This window comes from Muntiacus reevesi, chromosome 6 (genome assembly GCF_963930625.1).
Source record: "Muntiacus reevesi chromosome 6, mMunRee1.1, whole genome shotgun sequence".
Taxonomy (NCBI): Eukaryota; Metazoa; Chordata; class Mammalia; order Artiodactyla; family Cervidae; genus Muntiacus; species Muntiacus reevesi.
Genome location: NC_089254.1, coordinates 45,454,179 through 45,466,776, shown reverse-complemented (window position 1 = coordinate 45,466,776; position 12,598 = coordinate 45,454,179).

The following is a 12,598-nucleotide window of genomic DNA, read 5'->3' as shown; positions in this document are numbered from 1 at the left end:
GCGATGGAGACAGTCTGGGGCGGGTGGGGGGTGGGGAGGTTCTTGACTTGGCTTGATTTTCTTTTCTTGTCCGCTGTCCTTGGGCACATGGAGAGAGGCCCAAAGAAGAGGGGAAGTTGGAGGGGGTAGCTGCTAGATAAGTGTGGAGGAGTCTAGCTTAGTCAAGTCTAGTCTTACTGTCTGGCTAGGCAGTGGGAAAGGTGGGGGTGGAGATGGGGGCAGGGAGGGGTGGTGGTGGTGTAAGTAGTGTGTGTGGGTGGGTGGGGTGGGTGTGGGTATGTGTTGTTCACAGGCCTAGTGCAAATTTGAGTCTACATCTTGTTTTTTCAACAGAATAGTTAGAATACCCCCCATCCCACTCCATGGGCCTTCTAAGCTTTGGCACCTTGAGGGCCTGGGTTGAAGATACAGGCTGGGTAAACGCACTTAGAAAGCAGAGGTGAGGACTTGAGGACCAGAGGTGAAGCAAATAAAAGCCAATTCGAGGACCACCTGTGTTCAATTCTAGTGAAGCCTGACTGTTCAGAATGTCTCAGTCGCCCCCTCATTGGTCATTCCTATAATCATCCCAGTGCTCATGGTTTTGTTCTGGCCACGCTTATCCTTTGGTGCTGCCCTTTAATTGGAAATAAAAGGAAAAGAGGCTGGCACAAAGTTAGGTTGACTGTGTCTTCAAAACTGTAAAAGCAGAAAAGAAATTAGGTGCGATTTCCCTTTTCCCACACCCTGAATGTTTGTCTATATACTAACCCCCACCACCAGTGGAAATCTTGATTTGCACTGACTCACCACCTCATGTAACATCCTCTCCATGGAGGAAATAGGCATCATCTCTTTTTCTTCTGGACAAATCAGGCCTTCTCCGATCCCCACCCTCTCTCCCCGCCGCTACCCCCAGGCCATTTACTTCTATACACTCCCTGATAAAATGCCAGGCATTTGCTTCTGTGGCCACCATTCTCATGGCTCCCATCATTTTTGCATGAAGCCTAAAGATGGGAGATGAAGAAGTCTCTGGTCACAAAGCGCGAGTGGGTGAGGGGTAGCCAGGACTCATATTCACAAAAAGCCACAGGGGAGAAAAGTATCTTTGCTTAACTTTCAGAGAATTGTTGCATTAGACTGGGATGAGCACCACCCTTAAAGCTTTGCATTCTGAAACATCCAGGCTACATTTTAAAGTGCTTTTTTTGTGTTAACAGTTGGTGTTAATTTTTACAGCTCTTTTTTTTTTTAAGGAAGCCTATATGCAAAGTTGCTAGGTTGATGGACATGTATGTGCATTTATATAAGTAGAAACATTTTTATCTGCACATATACTGTATACCAGTATGAACATGCTTATATATAAAAGTGATTTTTCCCCTAATTTTTAATTCAGATTTGAATGAATTTATTATTAATGAATAATGGTGGTGGGATTAGGGGTTTTGGGAGGGGAGGGAAGATATTTTTGTGGTTTAAAAATAGAATTCTAGAGAATAGTTGTATTTCTTTGATGGAACATTAGACCATTTCTGAAATGTTATGGTGAAAATAACAGAGGAAGTTCTGAACCAATAGTTCTCATCCAGTTTTCCTCCTGAGCATGAAGGAACAGTATGATACTGGCCCTCTAGTGGGTCACCGTGACAAGGAACAAAGGGTGGTCCGTGAGGTGGGCACAATGGTCCAGCTTAAGGAAGCTTAATAGAATAAGGCAGAGGTAGGGGTGAGGAGAAAGAGGACTATTAGAACTTAATTTTATTAAGGAATAAAGATTATTAATACCATATGTGTGGATCAATTGGCATGCATTTGGTATAACTCATAACTCATAAATAAGTGTGCATATAATAATTTAAGACATGTTTATGGAGGGCCTGCTGTGTAGCCGGTGGTGGGGATGCATTTTTACGTTAACAGGCAAAAAAACAAATGAGGTGCCATAATATTACATTCTAGTTGGGTGGAGATGGGAGGAAAGAGAGAGAGAATGAAGCCTTCCAGGTGATGTCCTGGTGATATCATCACCATCCAGGTGATGACATGCTTGTGGAGGACAACATTTCAGGATAAAGGGGACCATTCTTTTCGGCAGAGTGGTCAGGGAGGGCCTCTCTGATGACAGATTGAATTTGAGCAGAGATATAAAGAAAGAGGCTGAATCATGCAGATTCCTGGAGGAAGAGCATCTCAGGCAGAGGAAGTAGCGAAAGCAGCATCTGTCTGTGAGTCTGACTCCATGCATTTAAGGACCAGAGGGGAGGCCGGCTGTGGGGTAGGGAGGCCTTGTTGCAGGAGCTGTGGTCAGAGGGGCTGCTGGCCTCCAGCTCATGTCAGGTCTTCCGGCCACCACCAGGACTTTGGATTTTGCTCTGAGTAGAGGGGAAGTCATTGGAGAGTTTTGTGTGAAGAAAGACCTCAGCTGATTGGCACTGGGAAAGAACTAGGACTGCTTAAAAAAAAAAAAAAAAGGAAAAAAAAAAAAGAACTAGGACTGCTGTGTTGAGAGTAGATGGCGCAGGTGATATGGCAAAAAAGACCAGCGAGTTTATGTCACTGGAGCAGCTGAGACCAGCAGAGGTAGAGATGGTGAGATGCTAGGGATGCTGTGGACACTTTTGAGGCAGAACCAGGACTCGATGAGGCCAGCAAGGCATCTGGGGTGCAAAAATTAAGAAAGCCCTCACCTGAGACATGTCATGGGGTAGTTGAGAGGAAAGAAGTTGGGGTCTCAGACACAGACAGTATCCCTAATACCTGGACAGAAAGTGGAGTGTAGGCCGCAGAGCAGGTGGCTCAGTAGATGTGGGGATAGAAGAAGTGGACTTTCTGTTTTGATGACTGTTTTATCAGAGATTTAAGGGCAAGATTATTAGCTGAGCAAGCCTGGGGAGAAGTAGAGGTTCGAGAAGAGTGAAGAGCGAATGAAATAATCCATAGGAAGGTAAAAGTGAAAGAACCAAGGATCTGTAGTCAGGTTGCCAGGGGTTACTCAAGCCCCTCCCCTCCCCAAGTTAGCAGTATTGGGGCTGTATGCACACAATTGTTGGGGCTATTTGCTCAGATTGATGGATTGATAAGGAAGTCTGAAGAACACAGCTCTAGACCATGTAAGATCTTCCAAATTAGCTTTAAAATCTATACTTGAAAATCTAATTTTTAAAAATCCAACAATAGCTGCCACTCTATCTGATAAACCATGGCCCAGAATAATAGTTCAAAAGTTATTAGCACTAATGACATCTCTGTACAAATTTGGGCTTCTGATGAAAATGATTCACAGGATTCCTGAACACACTGCTGTCTGTTGCTAAACTAGCCTTCTGCTAAGTCAGCTTTTATAAATTCCCAGCAGCTCTTACCTCCCTTTGGAATCAAGACTTGCCCAGAGAACCTCTGTCAGCATATTTACGCCAAGTATTTCAAAGTGTCCAACTAATGTACTATTAAGAATCATCATATTTACACTGAATGTGTGAGATTCAGACTGTTTCTTGTGTATCAGCTCAGAATGACTATTCTCTGCTGATCTCAGGCATACAACATTCTCCCTCCGTTATTAATCTTACCTCAAGCTCCCATTTCTGCTGATGGCAAAAATGTGACCTAGTTATTTCCCATCAGATTCAGTCACTTCAGTGATTTCTCATTTATTTCAGAGAACTGTCTCTCCCGTCTCCTGGAGTTTTATTTATGGGGGTGGGGTGGGGGTTGGGAAGGGGAGTGGACAGGTGAGATGGGGAGAAGAACTTAAGGCATTTGTAGGAAGGGGCATCAGATCCTGATGGTTCTGTGTCCTCTCCAGCCTCCTCTGAGATGTAATGGTCTGGTCTTCGGTCAGCAGCTCCATTGTGCTATGGAAAGCAGGGGTCTGGCTGTAGACTCCAGCCTGTGTCATACAGGCTTCTCCTTCTAATGGTACCCTCTCCTTGTGGCCACAGAGCCCCTTCTCATCCATCATCCCTCTTTCTGCCTTGCTGCAACTCTCTTGGCAGCATGGGAAACCTTGGGAAGTCTACTAGTCCCTCTGGATCTAAAGGAGACTTAGAAGACCAGCATGTGCCCTCTTGGACGACACAACATGATGCCATTTCTGTTGCTTAGCTGCTGCTGCACGTTGTTGACTCTGAAGGCTTCTCTGGAAAGCCTGCTGCCTCCCCAGGCTTCCCTGGGATGTGACTTGGGTCCTCTCCTGTGGCTATGCTGAGTGGAGGTGAAGCACAAGGTCAGAGACTAAATCTCCTCTGTCTCTTGTTGCTGGACTTACTTTAAGTCCTTAATCAAGGAATCTTCTCAGCTTTTCTGCTTATGGCATAAAGTTGGTGCACGAAGTTCTTAACTTTTTGGATATGAACAGACACCAAAAGAATGTACTCTTGTTCTTGCTGTTGAATTCCTTGGTTTTGCAATATATTCTCTTTGGTATTAATTTCAAGGATCTTTTTTTTGGAAATATATGAGCCCAAAATCTGTCTTTTGTCTGCCATGATCTGTCTTTCTTAGGGTCACTAATCCTTGGTCCCATAGTCTAGTCTTAATGATAGAAGGGCCATGGGGTAGAAAGAACTTACTCACAATTTAAATGAAATATTTTATTACATTTGCCCCTCTATAAACAAAAACTGTAACTTCAGGGACTCCAAGAGGATGAGAGGGGCTTCCCAAGTGGCTCAGCGGTAAAGAATCTGCCTGCAATGTAGGAGACTTGGGTTCAATCCCTAAGTCAGGAAGATCCTCTGGAGAAGGAAATGGCAACCCACTCCAGTATTCTTGCCTGAAAAATTCCATAAACAGAGGGGCTTGGCAGGCTATAGTCCATGGGGTCACAAAGAGTTGGACGTGACTTAGTGACTAGACAGTAACAACAGCAAGGGGATAAGAGAGCAGAGTGATTCTGAAGGCTAATCAGCAAAGGCTGGAACATGTGTTTCCAACTCCATTCTTATCACCAGAATTCTCTGGGGTCCTTTTTTTTTAAATTTATTTTTCAATTGAAGGACAGTTGATTTACAGAATTGTGTTAGTTTCTGCCAAACAACGTGAGTCAGCCATAGGTTTATATATGTCCCCTCCCCATCCCTGGGGTCCTTTTAACAAGACACAGTGCTGAGACTCACTCCTAGAACTGCTAATTCAGAAGCCATCTATTTATTTTTAAAAATTCTAGATATTCACACTGGTGATTCTAATGCATACCTATAGGCCAGGAAGCTATAGGCCAGGGAACAGCTGTACCTTTGAGGCCAATCACGAAGAGGGGAGGAGCTAGATGTGTCTAGCATCTTGTGTGTAATCTGGAGTGGAGATCCACCTATTGACACCACTCATGGCAGAGTGTGCAGATAACCCCAAGCAGAGGATCAGGAGACAAAGAGGAAACCAAGCAGGAAATAAGCCAGAGCAAGGGAGCAGGTGCCAGCAAGCCCATGAGAACTGAGAGTGTGCAGAGAAGTTGGCAAGCAAAAGAATGGAGATGAGGAATCTGGAAGGAGACCCTGATTTTTTTGAACTTTCTGCCCTCAATGAGGAAGATTCTAATGTTTCTTCTGCTAATTCAAAATAAAAATGTTAGAGAGTCAACAAGTTCCCACTTCTTGATGGACATTGGCATAAGGCTACTGAAACACAATACTAGCCCATACCTGGCTGTGCAGTCCAAGACAAAAGGGAGAAAGAGCCCTTGTGACAAGGAAGTAGACTGATGGGAAGCTAAGCTCGATTTGGGTAGGTTGTCAGGTAGAAAGAGCCATTTTGGGTTGTAGGGATTCTGGAGTTGCTTAGTTCTGCTAAGTGAAATAAGTCAGACAGAGAAAGACAATTACCATATGAGATCACTTTTATGTGGAATATAAAAGATACAACAAACTTACGAATAGAACAAAGAAGAAGCAGACTCACAGATACAGAGAACAAACTAGTTACCAATGGGAGGAGGGAGGGTGGAGGGGCAAGATGGGATAGGGGAAAAAGTGTTATTATAAAATTGTATGAAATCATGTATGCGAACCTTCTGAAAACTGTAAAGCACTATAGAATTTAAATAATTTTTCATTTCATAAAAACAAAAAAAACAAAACCACATGCCTGTATGAGAGAACCATGTATGACATGTCCTACTTCCCGCCCACGCCCCATAAACAGAAAAAAACACTGATTTTGAGTAACTTTGTTAATATCTGCCAGACACTAGTCATATTATACATAAATTAAAAAAGAAACCTTCTTAGAAAACACTAAGTCCAGCAGATAGCATATGCTGCATACCATTCTGATTAAAAATAAGCACAAAGCTACCTTGAACTAGTAGTGCGTGCTGCTCTGAGGTCACTTCAGTCATGTCCAAATCTGCAACCGCACGGACTTTATCCCACCAGGCTCCTCTGTCCATGGGATCCTCCGGGCAAGAATACTGGGATGGGCTGACATCCCTTTTTCGAGGCGGTCTTCCCGACCCAGGGATCGAACCCCAGTCTCTTATGTCTCCTGCATTGTCAGGTGGATCTTTACCACTAGCGCCACCTGGGAAGCAAGGGTCTGCAATTAACATCTGTTTTTGTTTTTTTTTTAAAGTAACAGTTATGCCAGTGAATGAGGGATCAATCACCACATTCTGCCCAATATATATGGATTCTTTAATTATTTTATTTTTAATTGTAGTAAAATAAACACAAACTTTGCCATCTTTACCATTTTTAAGTCTATGATTCAGTAATGTTAGGTGTGTCCACATTGTTGTACAGCAAATGTCCAGAATTTTTCATCTGGCAAAATTGAAACTCTATGGCCCCCTTTCCTGAATAACCCTGTTTTCCTTTTCCTTCCAACCCCTTGAAACTACCAGTTTACTTTCTGTCTCTATAAATTTGGTGACTCAAGATACCTTAATCAAGTAGAATAAGGCAGTATATTTCATTCTGTGACTGGCTTATTTTGCTTAGTGTAAAGTCCTCAAAGTTCACTGATGTTATAGCATGTATCAGAATTTCACTCCTTTTTAAGGCTGAATGATATTCCATTGCATGTAGATACCACATGTTGTTTATCCATTCATCTACTGATGGAGACTTGGGTTGCTTCCACTTTTGGCTGTTGTGAATAATGCTGCTATGAACATGGGTATACAAATATTCTTTTGAGACTTTGCTTAAAATTCTTGGCACATGGGATCTCCAGTTTTCACTGTGGCCATGCAGGATCTAGCTCCCTGACTCGGGCCTCTTTCATTGACTGGGAGTATGGAGTCTTAGCCACTGGACCACCAGGGAAGTCCCTCATTGTGGTCTTGATTTGCATTTCCCTAATGTTAGTGATATTGAGCATCTTTTCACATGCTTGTGGGTCCTTTCCTATCTTCTTTGGAGAGATGTTTATTCAAGTCCTTTGTCCACTTTTAAATTGGGTTATTTTTTAAGTTTTAGGAGTTCTTTATATATTCTGGATATTAACCTCTTACCAGGTATATGATTTGCATATCTTTTTCTCCTGTTCTGAAGGTTTCTTTTTCAGTATGTTGCTTGTGTCCTTTGATGTATATAACTTTTAAATTTAGATGTATATAACTTTTAAATTTAGATGTAGTAAAATTTATCTTAATATATTCACTTTTGTTGCCTGTTCTTTCAGTGACATATCCAAGAAATCATTGCCAAATCCAATGCATTGAAGGCTTATCCCTGTGTTTTCTTCTAAGAGTTTTAAGGTTTCAGATCTTTGATCTATTTTGATTTAATTTTATATATTGTGTAAGATAAGGGTTCATATTATTGTTTAATATATGCATATCTAGCTTCCCTGATAAAATTTATTAGCAAGATGCTCTTTTCCCTCATTAAATGGGCTTGACACTCTTTGAAAATTATTTGACTTTATATGTAATTGCTCATATACAGGTTTTAAACACAGCTTTATTGAGGTATAATTCACCCATTTAAAATGTACAATTAATGTACATTTTATTTTGAATATACTTTTTAGTATATTAATTAAATACTGGGTGGAGTTGTGTATCCATCATCCCAGTGAGTTTTAGAATATGCTCATCAACCCAAAAAGAGACCCAGGATCCCTTAGTTCTTACCTTCTACATGCAAATGACCCTCACTTTCAGTTCAGTTCAGTTCAGTTCAGTCGCTCAGTCGTGTCCGACTCTTTGCAACCCCATGAATCGCAGCACACCAGGCCTCCCTGTCCATCACCAACTCCCGTAGTTTACTCAAACTCATGTCCATCGAGTTGGTGATGCCATCCAGCCATCTCATCCTCTGTCGTCCCCTTCTCCTCCTGCCCTCAATCCCTCCCAGCATCAGGGTCTTTTCCAATGAGTCAAGTCTTCATGAGGTGGCCAAAGTATTAGAGTTTCAGCTTCAGCATCAGTCCTTCCAATTATCACCCAGGCTTGATCTCCTTTAGGATGGACTGGTTGGATCTCCTTGCAGTTCAAGGGACTCTCAAGAGTCTTCTCCAACACCACAGTTCAAAGGCATCAATTTTTTGGTGCTCAGCTTTCTTTGTAGTCCAACTCTCACATCCATACATGACTACTGGAAAAACCACAGCCTTGACTAGATGGATTTTTGTTGGCAAAGCAATGTCTCTGCTTTTTAATATGCTATCTAGGTTGGTCATAACTTTCCTTCCAAGGAGTAAGCGTCTTTTAATTTCATGGCTGCAATCACCATCTACAGTGATTTTGGAGCCCCCCAAAATAAAGTCTGACACTGTTTCCACTGTTTCCCCATCTGTTTCCCATGAAGTGATGGGACCAGATGCCATGATCTTAGTTTTCTCAAGGTTGAGCCTTAAGCCAACTTTTTCGCTCTTCTCTTTCACTTTCATCAAGAGGCTTTTTAGTTCCACTTCACTTTCTGCCATAAGGGTGGTGTCATCTGTATATCTGAGATTATTGATATTTCTCCCAGCAATCTTGAGTCCAGCTTGTGCTTCATCTAGTCCAGCGTTTCTCATGATGTACTCTGCATATAAGTTAAATAAGCAGGGTGACAATATACAGCCTGACATACTCCTTTTCCTATTTGGAACCAGTCTGTTGTTCCATGTCCAGTTCTAACTGTTGCTTCCTGACCTGCATACAGGTTTCTCAAGAGGCAGGTCAGATGGTCTGATATGCCCATCTTTTTCAGAATTTCCCACAGTTTATTGTGATCCACACAATCAAAATCTTTGGCATAGTCAATAAAGCAGAAATAGATGTTTTTCTGGAACTCTCTTGCTTTTTTGATAATCCAGCAGATGTTGGCAATTTGATCTCTGGTTTCTCTGCCTTTTCTAAAACCACCTTGAACATCTGGAAGTTCATGGTTCACGTATTGCTGAAGCCTGACTTGGAGAATTTTGAGCATTACTTTACTAGCATGTGAGATGAGTGCAATTGTGTGGTAGTTTGAGCATTCTTTGGCATTGACTTTCTTAGGGATTGGAATGAAAACTGACCTTTTCCAGTCCTGTGACCACTGCTGAGTTTTCCAAATTTGCTGGCATATTGCATGCAGCACTTTCACAGCATCATCTTTCAAGATTTGAAAGAGCTCAAGTGGAATTCCATCACCTCCACTAGCTTTGTTCATAGTCATGCTTTCTAAGGCCCAGTTGACTTCACATTCCAGGATGTCTGGCTCTAGGTGAGTGCTCACATCATCGTGATTATCTGGATCATGAAGATCTTTTTTGTACAGTTCTGTGTATTCTTACCACCTCTTCTTAATATCTTCTGCTTCTGTTAGGTTCATACCATTTCTGTCCTTTATTGAGCCCATCTTTGCATGAAATGTTCTCTTGGTATCTCTAATTTTCTTGAAGATATCTCTAGTCTTTCCCATTCTGTTGTTTTCCTCTATTTCTTTGCATTGATTGCTGAGGAAGTCTTTCTTATCTCTCCTGGCTATTCTTTGGAACTCTGCATTCAAATGGGAATATCTTTCCTTTTCTCCTTTGCTTTTCACTTCTCTTCTTTTCACAGTTATTTGTAAGGCCTCCTCAGACAAACATTTTGCCTTTTTGCATTTCTTTTCCATCGGGATGGTCTTGATCCCCGTTTCCTGTACAATGTCATGAACCTCCATCCATAGTTCATCAGGCTAGTTCTATCAGATCTAGTCCCTTAAATCTATTTCTCACTTCCACTGTATAGTCATAAGGGACCCTCACTTTAGTCCTAGGCAACTACTAATATACAAATTTAATAGATTTATCTGTTATGGACATTTCCTATAAATGAAATCATACAGTATGTATCCCTTCGTGACTCCTTTCTATAACTTAGCATAATGTTTTCAGTTTTCATCCATATTGTAATACATAATAGTATTTAATTTCTTTTTATGGCTGAAATGGCAACCCACTCCAGTACTCTTGCCTGGAAAATCCCATGGACAGAGGAACCTGGTAGGCTACAGTCTATGGGGTCACCAAAGAGTCAGATACAACTGAGCAACTTCACTTTCCTTTCTTTGCATGGATATGTCACGTCTATTTATCCATTCATCTGTTGATGAACATTTGAGTTGTTTCCACCTTTAGGCTATTGTAATCAATGTTGCTATAAGCATTTGTATACAAGTTTTTACATGGACATATTTCCATTCATGTTGGGTATATACCCAGGAGTAGAATTGCTGGTTCATGGTAACTCTATGTTTCTTGTGTGCATCTTTTTCCTTTCTTTTTTTCTTGTTAATTTGCTAGGTATTGTTTTGTTTTGAAGTATAGTTGATTTATAATGTTAGTTTCAAATGTTCAGTGTAGTGATTCAATATTTTTATAGATTCAACACCATTTGAGCTTATTATTAAAATTGGCTCTATTCCCTGGGCTGTACAATATATCCTTACAGCTTATTTATTTTATACATAGTAGTCTGTACATCTTCATCCTTTATCCCTATCTTGCCCCTCTCCCCTTACTTCTCCTCACTGGTAACCACTACTTTATTCTCTATATTTGTGAGTCTGTTTTTGATTTGTTATTTTTATTCATTTGTTTTATTTTTTAGATTCCACATATAAGTGATAACATATAGTTTGTCTTTGTCTGATTTACTTCACTAAGCATAATACTCTCCAGATCCAATCATGTTGTTGTAAATGGCAAAATTTCATTCTTTCTTACAGCATATGCTTATGTGTGTCTATACAGATAGACCATGTGCCTGTTAGCCATCTGTATGTTTTCTTTGGAAAAATGTCTATTTTTGTCTTCTGCCCAGTTTTAAGTGAAATTTTTTTTTCACATTGAGTTGTATGAATTATTTTTTAATAAATGTATTTTAAATAAATATAACCCTTACTGGTCACGTAATTAGCAAATATTTTCTCCAATTCAGTAGGCTATCTTTTTGTTTTGTTGATGGTTTCCTTTGCTGTGCAAAAAGTTTTAAGTTTAATTAGGTCCCATTTGGTTCTTTTTTGTTGTTATCTTTGCCTGAGACAGATCCAAACAAATATTGCTATGATTTTTGTCAAAAAATGTTCTGCCCATGTTTTCTTCTAAGTGTTTTATGATTTCCAGCTCTTACATGTAGGTCTTTAGTCCATTTTGAGTTTATTTTTTTTGTGGCATGAGGAAATGTTCTAATTTCATTCTTTTACATGTAGCCGTCCAGTTTTTCTACCTCCAGTTGTTTTTGTGCCAGTACCATACTGTCAGATTTTTGTAGCTTTGTGGTATAGTCTGAAGTCAGGGAACTTTGTTTTTTTCCTCAAGATTGCTTAGTTATTTGGGGCCTTTTGTGGTTTTATGTACATTTTTATATTATTTGTTCTAGTTCTGTAAAAATTATAATGAGTATTTTGATGAGGATTGCATTAAATCTATAGATTTCTTTGGGCACAATGGATGTTTTAACAATATTAATCTTCCAATCCAAGATGGGATATCTTCCATTTTTTTTGGTATCATCTTCATTTTGCTTCATCAGTGTTTTATAGCTTTCAGAGTGTAGGTCTTTCAACTCCTTGGTTAACTGTATTCCTTGTTATTTTATTCTTTTTGATGTGATGTTTAAGTGGGATAATTTTCTTGCTTTCTTTCTGGTATTATTAGTGTAAAGAAATGTAACAGATTTCTGTTTATTAATTTTATACTTTGCTGACTTCATCTATTAGTTCTAAAATTCTTTTGGGGGAAACATTAGTGTTTTTCTCTATAAAGTATCATGTCATTTGCAAATAATGACTGTTTTACTTCTTCACTTTCAATTTGGATGCTTCCCTGACTGGGCTTCCCTGGTGGCTCAGATGGTAAAGAATATGCCTGGAATGTGGGAGACCCAGGTTCAATCCCTAGGTTGGGAAGATCCCCTGGAAAAGGGAATGGCTGCCCACTCCAGTATTTTTGCCTGGAGAATTCCAGGGAGAGACAAGCCTGGTGAGCTACAGTCCATGGGGTCACAAAGAGTTGGACATGACTAAGTGACTAACACACACACACACACACACACACTTTTTGTTTTTCTCTTCCTGCCTTTAGAATTCTCTCTTCAATTTTTGCCTTTTTAATTATGGTAAGTCTTGATGTGGGTTTCTTTGGGCTTATCGTGTTTGGGACTCTGTGCTCCCTGTGTCTGGATATCTGTTTCATTTTTCAGGTTTAGGAAGTT